Source organism: Protopterus annectens, chromosome 6.part0 (assembly GCF_019279795.1).
Source record: "Protopterus annectens isolate FY-2018-M chromosome 6.part0, PAN1.0, whole genome shotgun sequence".
Classification (NCBI taxonomy): domain Eukaryota; kingdom Metazoa; phylum Chordata; order Ceratodontiformes; family Protopteridae; genus Protopterus; species Protopterus annectens.
This window is the reverse complement of record NC_056737.1, coordinates 1,848,114,936-1,848,130,228: the sequence shown is the minus strand read 5'-3', so window position 1 is coordinate 1,848,130,228 and position 15,293 is coordinate 1,848,114,936. Positions and strand designations below refer to the sequence as shown.

At 42.2% G+C, this 15,293-nt stretch overlaps 1 protein-coding gene across 4 annotated transcripts in view; it reads right to left on the bottom strand.

Moving 5' to 3' along the window:
* MYO1B (myosin IB) overlaps positions 1–15,293 on the bottom strand; it is a 2,891,345-nt gene that overhangs the window by 2,369,685 nt on the left and 506,367 nt on the right. The window lies entirely within an intron of this gene.

Genomic DNA, 15,293 nt, shown 5'->3' with positions numbered 1-15,293 from the left:
ACCATAGGAAAATATAGCACTGAAAAGCAAAGACTGCTGCAAGATGGGTCTAGGCGGTTATATAAAAATCTCTGCTTAGTGGGAAGCGTAGATCCATACCCATGGCAACGGTCATTACTTCCTGTATTCTCGAGGCCAAGCCACATTTAATTAGTAATTTACTGATTTACATTTATGTGTCTTTTTTATACTTTGATCTAGTTAGAGTGACTTGAGGGACTACACCCCAGTTAACCATCAGATTTTTGACTTTTATACCTTATTGGTGGTCAGCAGAGAAGATCAAAGGACTGTGGTCCCTGTTCAACATAATTCACATACTCATCTACCATAAACAAAACAGTCTCTTGTTACAAACAGACCCATAAAAATCTATAACTTTTATCTTGGTTGCTTTTTGATAACTCAAACATCTGAACAGATATTCTTGTTCACTTGGCTGATTGTCTTGTAAAGGACTTTTCTGCCTGTCTGCTTATTTAATAGTTTTGACTCTTCGTGCCTTCTGTAATTTCATTAACTCTCTCCACTTTCTTTTTCTCTTCTTGTTAATGAAGAACCAGCTGTCTTTTGGCAGTCTAACTAAATCAATCTAGTAACTGTGGGATATCACACTACTAGCAGTCTATAAACATTTTTGGAATCCTCAACATTTTCTGAAAAAAAAATCAAGTTTAAAAGCATAAGCAGCATAAACCAAACAAAAGAAAAAACTTCTGAACAATAAACAGGATTCTACCTTTAGTTCATCCAATTTCCTGAGACAATATATACTCCTTTGTGCACAGTAACCCTACCTCTGTTTTTATAGCTGACCAGCCACTTTTCATGCATACCTACAATAACACAGTTTATCCACAGTCACTACTAAACGTTACTAAAATTCAATAACAAGACAAGTTAAGATGAAATGTTTAACTAAAAATTATAACAAAATACATGACTCTGTTATACATTACAGAGAGAAAAATGACATGGCAAATCCAAAAGAAAACAAGAAACAGAAAAAATATTTTCAAATGCTGCACACAACTAACCTAAGCTGTTAAATCACCATAACATAAATGTCATGTACAAAATACTAAGGAAAACTCTTTTTTGAAGAGCCACCCATCCCCCACGAACATGGAGGGAGGTCTACTGGGTCTAACTCCTGATGTTGTTAATGTGTCAAAAGGATGCAATTACATCATTGTTGGGGCAACTGCTGAGTAGGCTTAACTGTAGACTATAAAGAACAGCAAAACAATTAGGCTAACTGCCAACTCATTAAATTATCAGTTTGGCATTAAGTAATACAAGCAGTACCAATGTACCCATTTGACCTTCAGTACCAAAAAAAACACAGTACAAGTAGTAGCAATGCATGACTTTTAGTACAAGTAGTAGCAATTCTCACAGCAAATGTAAAATGAATCCCCATCTGCCTGAGTTTGTGGTAACTCAGGTGGCTGTCACAGATCTTATGGCACTTTATCAAAAAGAGCAGGAGATGTTGCCTGGTGCCCTAGCCAAATTTTGGCTAGTCCATGAGAACTTTGGGTCTCCCCTGAAGAGAGGCCATTGTTGACTGAGTTAGCCACACTAGGCTAAAGTGTAAGTAAAGTAAGTAAATAAATGTCGATATTAAGTACAAAAAGCAGCCATACTCAAGAAACATTTTGACTTTAAGCAGTACAGGTAGCAGCAATACTCAAAATATTTTGACCTTAAAAAATGGGATGCAAGTACAGTACATCACAAAAGGGAAATTCCAAATAACAGCTACATTCCCCTGGCTGTTTAGAACCCTCTTTGGTAGAAATGTTCCTTCACCCATACCCGTGACCTTCTAAACATTAAACAAATCATAGCACTGTCTTACAAAAACCATAGCAGACTGCCAAAAACAAGAAAGCTTTCTACAAAGCCCTTATCTTTACAGTCGCTAATCAGACTACAGATCACAGACGAAATAGGGTCTTACAGAGGGCTACCCAATGAACTTTGTGTTTTGTGCTATTTAAAAAAGACAAACTATCTACCAGTACAAGCTCTGCACTTGAAAAAGGATTTTTTTTCCAAGAGTGGCTCTGGTTTGACATACTTAATCCCCACTGTCACCTTCCTGGAGATGCAATCCAAAAACTTAACCTACTGCCCTTCACTGATCACACCTACTACCCTTCACTAATAACACATTCCATATTACTGACAGAAGCTGCTTCTTTCTGCAGATGGTATCATTTAGTGGGTACAGATAATTTTATAAGTTGTGTAAGAAACATGCACTACTGCTGCTCTCCTACAAAACTGATCAACTGATCTGTATTCACAGAATGTTGCTCTCTGCATAAAGCACATCACTAATATAGTATTTACGATAACACATCACTAATGTAGTATTTACGATAACATTTACTGCTGCATCAATATACATTTTTTGTGCATCCTGTATGCCTCCTGGATGAAAGTAGTCCTTTAGACCGTAAATAAAAATTAAGAGAATTAATTAACATGGAACATTATTTAAAACCTCCAGGAGGATGCATAACCAGTAATGTCTGAGGTAAGTAGTGAGGGCAGTCTCTTTACTCAGTTCGAACTGCAGTACTCAAAAGGCATGAAAGTGAACCAATTAGATCAAAGTATTACTTTTATCCATAATGCAGAGGAATATATGCATCCCCTTAAAGCTTGTGCTAAAACAGGCAGTATACAGACAACTAGAGGCACTAGTGCTCCACTGATAAAGCACATTGCACAAAATGGCCACATTTCCTAAAGTCTCTCTACACATAAGCATCATTAATACATGAAAATATGACAATATATATATAACTACCATAACCCCAAAGTCTCTCTACACAAACGTAATGCAGACAAATGAAAACATGGCAATAGCCTAATTCCCAAAAAATGACTAACCACAGTTAACCACATATCACAATGGTCCTGATTCCTGGGAACACTAACTAAAATAAATGACAAATTAACAGAAGATATAAATGAAAAGACAATATCCTCAATTCCCAAAACCACTGTAACCATAAGTGTATAATACTAATGAATAAAACAGATGCCCCAAACATCACTTTAAACTACCATAAAACATTTAGCAGCTACATCATTTTTCTTATGACTCTGTTTATTTGCTGTTAAACATGTGCTGATCCCAATAGACCCTTTTCAGCAGCTAGAGCCCAGAAGCGCTGACCTGCTCTGCATCAGACAAATGGATGCAGAGGAATTCAAACCTTCCACAGCCTAATAAATCTTGCTAACAGCTCAGTCATACTTAACACAAATAAACACTTAAATACAAAAAGTAAAGTTATGCAATGCATGGTGCCACTATCCTAGTCTACTTCTGAGAAAAGGTCTCCAGGTCCTCAGATTCTCCACAACAATGTGACCAAGAGGTATTCCTCATCCACTACTAGCATTGAAGCAAGCTCACACATGCTCTTGTGCATGGGTGAGTATGCAGCACAAGTGTGCCAGATGTCATATGAGAGGAAACTGGGTGAAACTGGGTGACAGAAGTATATGCCTGGCCCAGTGTTGCTATTAGACCATACTGCCTAAGGGTAACATCAGCAGTGACAATTCATACTCCCACCAAACAGCTGCTTGAGCTCTAGGACATGAAACACAAACCTTGTTGTGCCCAGTGGCCCTTCAACATTCAGCAAAATTCATGTGGTCCTGTGGACAGACCAGGATAGGGGAAATTACTGAGTGACTCCAAAGACCAGTCTTCAAAGTTAGGCCAGTCAGCTGCATGCCCTAGCCAATCAACTGGTGCTGGGCAAGGTCCACACCTGGGTATAGTGCCAGGGTTTGAGCCTGGAGGCATGTTCCCTCTGAGCCCTTCACTATCTGACAAGGTAGAAGATTGGTGTGGGCTTGATTTCTCAGTAGTTGAAATGAGCTTGATATCAACAGGACGATGAAGGCCTTTTCACCAAAATATTTATCTCCAGGAGAGCAACACTGTGGTGTATACCCCCCAAACTTCAGTCCTTGTGACATGCTGCTGCTGAGGCCAGCAACAACATGTAGGACACTCCTGCTGATTACCTCAAGCTTTTCCTGATGGGGTAGAGCAGTGTTTAAAATCATGGTCTTCCAACAGGGATACTACATAATTTTTTTTATCTGGATATCAAATGCAGGATCTTTTGAATGATGCAAGCCAGGGTCAAGGTATGAATTATGCAAGTGGCAGAAATGTCAGTGCCACTGCACTAGGTGTACACGGCTGTCTCATGACATCACACAATGTCCCAGCACTAAATGTTAGTCTGCCACATCTTTTTAGATAAAACCTAACTTGCTTTATCAGCTGCACAAATGTTTCTTGCACAGTGCTCTTGCCCGAGCTCCCATACCCCTTCCTGATCTTGCAGCTCGTCTATCTGATTAACAAGATTCCTCACAGTGGTCATCCTCCAACCTTATCTGCTTGCTCTATCTTCATTTTTTCACTACAGCTTCTGTATGCAGGTCTACTCATACTCTCTCACCAACTTCTCCTTGTCAAAAAGCCACGTCTGATACTAAAACATTTTTTTTTCTATTCTTTTTTGCTTCCTTTGACCATCATCCTTTCATCAATCACTGTTAGGCTGACTCATTCTCTATCAACAGCCATCAACTCAGGTGACAGCTGACCAGAGAAATCCATTATCCAGGCAAGTATGAAGGCTGTCGAGTTCCAGTTATCTGTAAACCTTCAGCTTTAGTTACAGCCATCTACTCAGCTAATGCCTTGCTAATCCCTCCTTCACCAGGTTTCCAGAGTGACAGCTTGAGCACCCTCAGAAAAAAAAAAACTGGCATCACCATCCACCCTCTACTGCAGCCATAAAGCCCACCTAGTGGTTTGCTCTGTTTCTACTGCCACTGCTACTCTCCACTCAGCTAACAGGGTCTGCAGGGGATCCATCATATGCATGGATAGCAATGTCTTTTTAAGTTTTATCCTGTAAACCCTGTCCCCAGGGCTTGATGTGAGCATTTCCATCACTGTAATGGCCTAATGTACTCTCTTCATTCATCCATGTTCCTACACGTCTGCCTCCAATCTTACTATCCCCTGCTAGATAATGCGAGCCCACATTCCCAGTTATATACTGTCTTCAGTGCCTGCATGCCCCTGGTTGCATGGTGATGAGCACAGCCTATCAGAAACCACCATTCCCTTCCCTTAGGATGGGCAAGCTGGCATTCAATTCACTGACACAGACATCCTCCAAAAGGGTCTCACGGAGACAGATACCTGGTGTCAAAACCATAGCCTCAAGCTAAATTCCAAAACATGCATAGTCATTCCCTTTGGAAAAAACAAAGTACCCACAAACTACCACATAGGTGATAGTCCCCTAAATACGGAAGACATAATAAGGGATTTGGGGACCCAAGTAGATAGTAATCTCTCCTTTGATAATCACATTGCCAAAGTGGTTAAAAAATCCTTCTATATGGCCCACCTAATCACAAAAGGGTTTGCATCCAGATCAAAAAAGTTCATTGTGCCCCTCAACTCATCACTCATCAGACCCATCATAGAGTACAACGCCCCATTTGGGATGTACCTTACAAGACACCTGCAACAGCTGGAAAGACCACAGAAGTACCTCACCAAGAGGATCACTGGCCTCAAACAGATGCCTTATGCAGCTTGAGTGAAGAAACTCCAGCTGTACTCGGTTGCATACCGCCTACTCAGAGGTGATCTCTGCCTGACATACAAGGCCATGTCCAACCCAGAATTGATGGACATGCTCCACCTAAAGAAAACCATATCCCCTCAAGCCACACGCTCTAGGGATCTAAACCTCACCATAACAATAAATAGGACGTACTGGAGAGATAGATTTCTGTCCCAGAGACCTCCCATGCTTTGGAACAAGATTCCAATCTACATTAGGCAGAGCTCCTCGCTAACACTCTTCAAGAGAAACCTTGATGAGTGGATGGGAAACAGAAAGTTTACCCCGGGAATCACTCCAATGGCTCTGCTGGACAGAGGCACAGGGAACTAATCTAAGGGGGCGGCGAAAGCCAACACATTCTGGCTAGGCTTATAAATGCCTTCGGGCAGATAACCTAGTACCTACCTAGGAACTTCCACCCTCTCCTGCCAGCTCCATCAGTACCTGAGCTGATATTCAAACTCTGGCTGTTTGATATGCATTACAGGCCATGCTCATTGGCTACAGTGGGGATTCAGGATATAGCACCTAATAAAAACATTCCTGATGTCTGATTGATTGACAGCTTCTCGTGGCTGGCTCTCCCACTCTGAGAAGAATGAATCCACTGAACGGTCTCAACCCATTAAGGGAACAAATGAGAATTAATCACATGCCTGGAAAGCAGAAGATAAGAAAAAAAGAATATAAAAAAATTCTGTCTGGTTATATGTTCTGTTACCCCACAACCTCACAGGTACCTGACCAATAAATCTTTGTAGTATATACAGTAACTAAGAGAGTGTGTTTCAGCCTGTTTCATAGCACTTGTAATGTATTTAAAGGCACAGTAACACATTTTGTATGACAGCAGTATTAAAACATTAACAAGATATATTAATACTGATTTAGTAAAGGCAACTTTCTAACATAAAATGGATTAGTAGGCAGAACATGTTAATATAAAATCACTAAGTCTAACTGCAATCTAAGTAGCCAGTGTGAAACCTAGTAAAAAATAATCTAAATTGGAAGAAGTATGCATTACTTCATTTGAACACATAACCTAAACCTTCTGGTATATACCAATATATGTTTATAACATTTTGTTATATATGCTAGTGTTGTGTATTTTGTACTGCCAATGCCAGGGGTTATGGCTAAAATGGCTTCCTCTAATGAGCTTAGATTAACACATGTATAAATTAACTTTTGGTCCTGCTTTTTTTCATATTTATGTTTTCTTTCTACTGGTTCTTGTCAGCTTTACTGGCAGTACCCACTACCTTTTGAACATTTCAAAATAAGTAGCAACAACAATTCCAGTCTAAACGGTTACCTGTGCTCTACATGGTTAACTGTCCTATCAGTGAATGGGTTAAAGCAGAATTAACTCTCAAGCCTACAGAGTGCAATATCATGCAGTGTTTTACAATTGTTTATTTTACTTTTGCAGACCTCAGCTGTTTAGGACAGTTCACATTTTAGCATGTCTGATCTGCTCTCAAAAGTAAAATAGGCACTGGACAAAGTTAGAAAATGAGTACATAATGACCTTCTGTTACAAACAGCTTGCAGAATTTATTTATGCTTTAGTCTCACCTTGGCAACTTCTAACAGATTAAGTTTTTTTCATAAACCAACCCGCATGTTGGCTAAATGTCAGATTATCAGCATTTGTTTGTCCCAAAACCTGAAAGTCAAATCTCCTCACAAGATACCAAACTATTTAAAATTCCAGTTTTTGTTTTGTCAAGTGTGCTGTGCTAGTGGGATGAGGGAGGGAGTTTATATAATGACACAAAGTCCAAACAGCTTAAAATGATTGAACAACTTTTAAGAAATACAAACAGTACAACAGAAGCAGCAGCTGTAGCAGTAAAACCATGGTTTATAGAATCAGAACCAGGTGTTTTCAATATGCAGTACTACACAACAGCAGAGCTAAAACCAAGATAGGGAGCCCCCCCCCCCGCAGAACTAGCATAATTCACAGCAGAACATTTATTTTCTGAGTGCTTATCAGCCATGTTCCAACTTCAGCCAAGCAACTGCACCTCTCTTACGCCAAGAACTCTTATAAAACTATTTAAGCACAGGAACTTGTTTGTATCAATACTATACATACTGAAAATGTCAGCTAAAAACATCCCCTGGCAGGACAAACATGCTAACACTTCACACACTACAAACTACAGTGCAAAGGTTAGGAACTTGAACTTTAATTCTGCAATCTGTGTTCAACTAGAGGCAGAGGCACTGGAGGGACTGGGTGGGAGAGAATAAAAGTGAGTGACCAGCGATGGTCTTGTGGGGGGGGGGGGGGGGCAACCTTACTCACTGCAACATGAAGTGTCTGACAAACCTCATGCTTCAAGCAGTGTGCTGCTTAGTCAGGAGGCTGGGCATGCATAGAAGCACATGTCCACCTCTTTCGGCTTTTCCCGGTTAGGAAACGCCACAGCGGAACTCCGGTCCGCTAATGATTGGCAGTATATTTTTACGTACCGACTTGACACGCCTGATGCACAACCTTCAACGAAGGTACACCCATTCACGCATGTCTCCACACAGAAGACGCTTTAGCTGAGAATCGAATGGGACGTCTTACTGTGAGGCGACAACGCTACCGCAGCACCACCACCGCAGCTCCTGAAGGCAGTTACAGTGACGCTTGCAAAGCTGCCATTAGGATGAGCTAGGACAATGAAAAAAACGCTCTTTAGTAGCAGTATGACACTGTACCGCAGTCATCAATCACCTAACAAGCCCTGGGGGTGAGTCTGATAGGACTAAAGGGAGTCTAGGGGGAGGGGTGGTAGACCCAGTGAAATGCTAACAATATTCAGAGCTGAAAAAAATGCACTACATATGGTACCCCATTTTTATTATGAGTCCCACTAGATGCAGATACCAAAGCATAACATTTCCACCCTCCAAATTTAAGAGTCTTATTACCACTGTTATCACATGACTGAAGCTGTCACCTTGGATTTAGTTAAATACCAAATGCTCAAGGTAGTCCCAAAATCAAACCAGGCTAGAAATGAACCAAATGGCAGATAAATAAAATCTCTCTTTATTTTACTGAAACATTGAGCACTTTCATCCCTATGAAATGGGACTTCATCAGAACATTCCATACTCAATTAAATTGCATTTAAATAAGACCATAAAAACATCACATGACTTAACCCAACAAATCCTGACCTTAAATTAATTAATACATCTTGAAAACATTTTACAACAAATAAAGTTGTAAAATACCAACTATACAGCTAACCATAACTACATACAAAAAATTTTACATATACATTTTTACATACATATGAAAGCATAACTTACAACTTAAGACACCCACATTTTTAATACACTGCTAAGGGACAGTGTATAATTTAACCGAAGGAATGAATTTGCTTCTAGCCTCAACTGCTATAATAATTCCTATATTCAAGCCTTTGTTCCAAAGCTCCACCTCGAACATTTGGCATAACTTGTCTAACACAAAAAATAAAAACACCTTATCTGTGCAAACCAACTTGTGCTTGTAAAGGCAGACTGAATGAACTTATTTAGCTTTTAAAGCCAGTTATGGCTAATTTACAACACTGTCCACCAGCCATATTTCCGTGTAGATTAACAACTGGTGGAGACAGCTTGCGGCTAGTTTTGCTTCAGGAAACTCACATTCTCCCTGAGGAATGGACAGGAAACACACATGGTACAGTCTGATTCATAGGAGATATGGCTAACCATTCAGGAAGCAACAACAATGGTGCTGTGTGCGGTTTTATCACAGATCTGGACAGATTTGGTTTAACAATGTTTCCACTGGATTTAGCAGACTCCCTTCTCCTCCAACAGTAAGTAGAACACTTAATTAAAAGTTATGCACTTCCTATAACTTGGCATCTGTGTTGTCCATTTTCATTCTTCCTCACTGATGGGTTATGGATCCGACCAGCGGATCCAATTTGCTCGCATTTTTCAGACAGGGATTTGAATCTTGAGCTCCTCCCTCTACCCATAATGCTCTACACCATCCCCTACTTCTCAGATCGAGTTTGCTGCCTTACTGCCCACTGGATAATAGAGACAGGACAGAAGAAGGCCTGAGGCTCAAACCTGGTACGTGTGTCTTCCAATGTCTTTTGAAAAGCCTTCTAGGAGTGACAAGGCCAGGGGATGGCTGGGAGGGAAGGTGAGGAAGAAAAAAATGGACAGCACAGATGCCAAGTTATGGCAAGTACATAACTTTTAAATCTGATGCTGTCCTTTTCATTCTTCCTCACTGATGGGTCAGAGTCCTCAACTATGTGATTCTTGAGAGGCCCCCAAGGAAGAACATGCTGGAGCACTGTTGAGCCAAGGAAGCCCTATTTCTGGAGACAATGTCCAATTTGTAATGGGTAACAAAGGTATGACTCTGACCAAGTGGCTGCAGTGCAAATATCATCAATTGACATTCTAGAGGAAAAAGCAGAAGAAGTAGCCATAGATCTGGTGGAATGAGCTCTGGGACGGTGAGGCAATTCCAAACCTTTTTGGGAATTAATCAATGAAATGCATTCAGTAATCCATTTAGCCAGGGTAATTTTGGAAATTGCTTGACGTGGGCAGTTAGGTGAGAAGGACACAAGTAGATGGTGAGACTTCCTGTACTGCTTTGTTCTGTGAAGATAAAAATGCAATTGTCTATGAACATCCACAAGGTAAAGCATATATTCTTCTTTACTGGTGAAGTTTGGAAAGAAGACTGGCAATTGAATGGCTTGATTAATGTTTCCATGGCCACTTTAGGCATAAATGAAGGGTTAGTGTGTAGACAAACCCTATCCTTATGGAAATCAAATGTAAGAAGGTCCAGCTGATAAGGTCTGGAGTTCAGAAATTCTTCTTGCTGAAGTGATAACCACCAGAAAGACAGTTTTGAAAGAAAGACATTTCATAACATAATTGTTTGCCGGTTCAAAAGGCTTATGAGTTAACTCCTGAAGTACCACTGTGAGGACCCAAGGAGGACATGGGTCTTTTATGGGAGGTTTAAGAAGGAAGATTCCCTTCATAAATGCTTAACATAGCCTGGAAGTTGACAGAAAAGTGGATTTGTTTCCAGCGTGGAAATTGGATATTGCTGCTAGCTGAAATGTTATTGTAGAGAAGCTAGCCCCCTCTTTAAAAAGAGTACTGAAAAAAAGGAGGATGGTAAAGTAGGCATTGAAAAGGGATCAATGTTCTCTTTAGAGGCCCATATAGTGAGTCTTTTCCATTTGCTCTTGTAGATTTTCTTAGTGGAAGGCTTCTGAGAGGCCAAGATGATGTCACAAACAGGGGGAGAGAGCCTGGACCAATGTATTATCAATGGAATTGGAGGAAACCATGCGGTCAGTTTGAAGGTGTGGAGATTGGGATGATGAAACTCTGTCGGATGAGGCAGGAGGTCCTATGTGGGCTCCAGTATCCATGTAGGACATTGCAGGTGAGACCACAGGAAGGGGAATCACACCTGATGAAGCCACAAGAGGCCAATGAGGATTCCTTTGCTCTTCAGCCTGCTTGTTTTCTGCAGAAACCTGGGGATCAATGGGAGAGGGAGGGGGTAGGCATAAAGGAGCCCCAGGGATCAATCATGAATCACAGTATCCCTCTGTGACTCCCCTGGAGGGGGATCAGAGCAATGTACCTGCTGCGCTTGTTGTTGAGGGAAAGAGGCAAACAGGTCACAGAATGGCTGGCCCCAATGTCTGAATATCACGTTAACTACTGACTGATTGAGGGACCACTTGTGAGGAATCAGACTGGACCTGCTCAGTCTGTCTGCCAGCTTGTTGGTTTATCCCCAATATGTGCTGTGCAACAATCTGAAGAGATCGCCCATTCCCAGATCCTCATGGCCTCTCTGCACAATGGGTAGGAACTGGTTCCTCCTTGTTTGTTGATGTACCAGATTAGTGACGTGCTGCCCATATGGATAGCAATAGTCCACAGAGGGGGATTGTCCTGAAAGGCTTGCAATATTAGAAGGACTGCTCTCATCTCGAGGACATTTATATGCAGCTTGGTCTCCGGGAGAACCACATGCCTTGGACCATCCTCCCCTTGTAATTCCCCCCCACCCTAAATGGGAGGTATCCATGTTCACTGTGGCTATGGTGGGGGACAGAACGGCCTGCCCAAAAACAGATCGTATGACATTTGCAAATTGTAGTTAGTTTGATGGGGACAGATAAAGGCTGGTAAAGAATAGACCATTGTACTGCCAAGGTCCACTGGAGAATATGTATGAAGAATCTTGCTACAGGAATTAGAATAATGGCAGCTGACACTGATCCAAGAACTTGCAGCACTAGTTTTGCTGGTAGGACTGAACGAGATAGTAAGTCCCACACCTGACTTCTCAAAGATGTGATGCGGTGAAGAGGTAGTGAAGCCAAATTGGCTAAGCTTCTGTTGTCATTCTAAGGGAATCCAGTATCTGTCTGCTTGGGATGACATGGTCGACAGACCACAATGCTTTGCCACAGATGGCCTGCACCTGTCGCCCCTGGGATTCTGGATACTGGCTAAGGCTCTTGCTGCCCCTATAGTGCCTTTTTAGGCAAGGTTCAAATAACAAATTCACCACAGTAACAGGAACAGGCAAGCAAAAAACTGATGGTAATGCTACTCAATGCTAGAAGTCTAAATCTCAAAATGCACTCACTCGAGGCACTCCTTAAAATGGAGAACATCGATACCTGTGCAGTAACTTAGATCTGCTTCAAGGCTCCAGAGAGCACCCCTGCACTACCAGGCTATAACTCATACCACACATTTCAGCCATGTAACCTGGACTGAAACACCAAAGGCGGAGGTGTGTCCATATTCATTAAGGATATCCACACCTCCAGGCTAACTGCTCAGCATAACGCATCCGAGGTTATCCAAGTGCAACTAACTCTGGGCAAAACTGCAATCCAAATTGTAGCTTGCTACAGATCCCCCACCATGCCCCAGGATTCCCACTCCTCTTTTCTTGATGTACTGGAAAATATTAGAGTTCAACCAAACACCCTAATAATGGGTGACTTCAACTACCCCACCATTAACTGGGAAAACTACTTGTGTACCAACTCCTTAGCTCAACGCTTTCTGGAATTCATAAACTCCAGTGCCCTGGATCAACTTATCCACACCCCCACCAGGGGCAACAATATCCTAGACCTAGTCATTACCAACATGAGTGACTGGTGTTCCAGACCTGAAGTCAACTCCTCGTTGGTCCGATCCGACCATAAGCTAATCACCCTTGATATCCACATCCCGCCCCCACCCCCCATTAAGGAAACCACATTAAAAAAGTTCTCCAAAGCAAATTTCATGCTTTTTAAGACAGAAGTGGTGAACTTCATGACACCCATGCAGATGGACAATACAGTTACAACTGCTGAATCCTACACAAATGCACTCTATAAGCACTTACACAAGTGTATGGATCATGCTCTCCCAAACAGAACCAAGACACTATCCTCCAAAAAAAGGAAGCCAATCTGGTGGTCCCCTGCCATAAACAAACTGTACAATAGAAGGAAGAAACTGTTGCAAAAGAGAGTAAAATCCCATGAGTGGAGGAGCTCCCTGGTCAGCCTCAGTAAGAAGCTGAGATCCCTTATAAGATCCTCCAAAGCTAGCTACGAAAACAAAATCGTCACTAATTCCAGGGACAACCACAAAGCAGTCTATAGCTATGTCAAGAATCTCGATGGCAACACCTAGATCTGCTCTGAGTTACAGCACAAAGGCACGAAAATTACAGAACCAACTGATATTGCCAACATCCTGGCAGATAGGTTCAGTGCTAACTTTACCCCCCTCTCACCCCCTAAAGGGCCCATATCTATACAGGAAGAATGCAGAGTCCCTGTAATCACAACTACGCACGTAAAAGCTGCACTCTCTAAAGCCAAAAACACAGCATCCATGGGCCCGGACAACATCCCAGGCTGCGTTTTACATGAACTTCAGAACGAACTGGCTTCCCACTTAAGCACCATGTTCAATAATAGCCTTGCATCAGGCTTTGTGCCCACCGAATGGTGCACAGCAACAGTTATCTCACTCCACAAAGGGGGAGCCACCACTGATCCTGGGAACTATCGACCTATTAGCCTGACGAGCCTGGTCTGCAAGGTCATGGAACGTATCATCATGGAACTCATAAACAAAGACATTGGTAACCTCCAAACTCTGGATCCCACCCAGTTCGGGTTTGTGAAAGGCAGATCATGCCTCCTGAACCTGATCGACTTCTTTGAGGCAGTCACCAAAGCCGTAGATGAGGGTAAGGTGGTTCACACAGCCTAACCTGACCTCGCCAAGGCTTTCGACACCATCCCCCATTCTGGAATTATAGCTAAACTCACTAAACTAGATATAAATCCCTACGTCACAAGATGGGTTGCCAACTGGCTCACTGACAGAACCCACACTGTAAAAGTTGCAGACTCCAAATCTGACCTCAAAGCAGTGACAAGTGGAGTACCACAGGGTTCCGTTCTGGGACCTCTCCTGTTTGGTATCTACTTCTCTGAAGTACAGGCTAACACAGAAGGCCTCTGGCTAATGAAGTTCACAGATGACTGCAAACTAGGAGCCACAGTGAAGTCCCCAAATGATGTGGACATCCTACAGAAGGGCCTCGCTGAGACAGATGCCTGGTGTCAGAGCCATGGCCTCAAGCTCAATGCCAAAAAGTGCAGTGTCATCCCCTTTGGTAAAAACTCTGTACCCATGAACTACCACATAGGCAACAATCTACTTAACACCAAATGCATGATAAGAGACCTTGGGACCCAGGTGGACAGTAGTCTCTCCTTTGATAGTCACATTGCCACAGTAGTCAGGAAGTCCTTCTACGTGGTACACCTCATCATAAAAGGGTTCTCATCCAGGAAAAAAGAGGTCATTGTTCCCCTCTACTCGACACTCATTAGACCCATTATAGAGTACAACGCCCCTTTTGGAATGTACCTCACAAGACATCTGCAGCAGAAGTATCTCACAAAGAGGATTACTGGCCTCAAACAAATGCCCTACACTGACCGCCTCAAAAAACTCCAGCTTTACTCCGTAGCATATCGCCTACTCCGAGGTGATCTCTGCCTAACATATAAAGCTACGTCAAACCCAGAACTGTTGGACATGCTACACCTAAAGAAATCCCAATCCCTCTGAGCTACACTCTCTAGGGACCTACACCTTGTCACCACAATAAACAGGACATGCTGGAGGGATAGATCCCTGTCCCAGAGACTTCCCATACTCTGGAACAGGCTGCCAATCTATGTCAAGCAAAGTTCTTCATTAGCACTCTTCAAGAAAAATCTTGATGAGTGGATGGGAAATAGGAAATACACCCCGGGGATCACTTCTGTGTCTCTGCTTAACAGTGGCACAGGAAAATAACTTTCTTGGGTGGCGTAAGCCAGGGAACCTTGTTGGCTAGGCTTATGTAGGCCCTTGGGCCGATAGCCTAGTACCTACCTATGAACCTATGATTCATCGTATTCAACTGAGTTCCTATGAATTCTAAATCTTGTACAGGAGTCAGCTTGGATTTTGCAAGACTTACTGTGA